Raw genomic sequence first — 1332 nt, forward strand, 5'->3', positions numbered from 1 at the left:
TTAGAGGGGGGTGGAGTAAGGGGAGGAGAGATGGCTGTGGGCCCTGCGGATTGGCCAGGTGCTAGTTGGGTCTTATTACACAGGATGTGGTCATATCTATGGTGCGCACGTCCCTTGATTGTCATTGGTTAGTTTAAAGAAATCCTGGGTGTGGCTAGCAGAGGCTTGGGCTTCTGGGAAGAAACCTTGCCAAGCACATGGCTCTGCCCAAAAATGGAGGATCTAGGGTAAGATGGAGGGCGTAGTCCTCACCCTTTCACAAAGGGTTGCAAAGAACAAACCTACCCAGAAGTAAACCACAAAAGAGAGAAAGGAGAGGGATTTTATTTCACAAGTTACCTCCTATCTTCCATTTACTAAGAAAAAGAACCCTAAGGAAGGAGTGAAGCAGTAGAAGATGATAAGTTAAATTTGAATATGTTTGATGAGCTTTTGTGATATGTCTAGATAGACAGCTAAATATGCAGGGGTGATGCAAAAGTAGGTTTACAGCTGTTTGTATGAAAAACAATACACCAATTAATAAATAATAATACAAAAATAAACTCTGTGTTTTGCGGAGTCACAGCTGTAAACCCACTTTGCCCCATCCCGTAGCTGACATCTGGAGCTCAAGACAGAGAAGACCAGGTTCAAGTAGGCTGGGCAGTGAGCACACAGTGTGAGCTAGGCTCTGCCACCCAGAACTCTGCTTTAGGATTGAAGTATTCATGGCCCCAACTGCCAGGACTATTGCCAGCTGGTGGCTCATGGCTGAATCCCTCTCTAGAATTACCCATTATCAAAGGAAGCTGCCTTGCCCAAGTTTATGCACCCGACATGTGCATAATGACTGGTAGATGTGGGGTTACAATGGCCTGCCTGAAAGGCCGTGCCAGCTCTGGAGTTCCCTAGAATTGGATGATACCACGGATGCATCCACATTGCTAACTTTCCCCTCTGCCAATCCTGCTTCCTTCATCCCACTCTCAGGTTGTTTCTAAGAGCACCCCCCAATTCAACAGCTGCATGTAAATCTCTGTATCAGAGTCTCCCAGAGAACCTGACCCAAGGTCGAGTGGAACCTGGAATGGTACATATTTTAAGTGGAAAATTCTTTCAAGAAATTTGTTTTCAACATGAAAGGAGGATTCCCAAAGAAGAGTACTATCAAAAAGAGGATTTTTTTTAAAAAAGTTCATATTTATTTATTTATTTTTAAAATTATCTTTATTGTTGAAAGTATTACAGATATCCCTTTTTTACTTCCCTTGATCCCCTTCTCTCCAATCTCGCTCCTTTCCAGACCTTCACTGCACTATTATCTGTGTCCATGGGTTCTGCATATCCTAT

The sequence above is a fragment of the Myotis davidii genome, unplaced genomic scaffold (assembly GCF_000327345.1).
Source record: "Myotis davidii unplaced genomic scaffold, ASM32734v1 scaffold116, whole genome shotgun sequence".
In the NCBI taxonomy this organism is placed as follows: Eukaryota; Metazoa; Chordata; class Mammalia; order Chiroptera; family Vespertilionidae; genus Myotis; species Myotis davidii.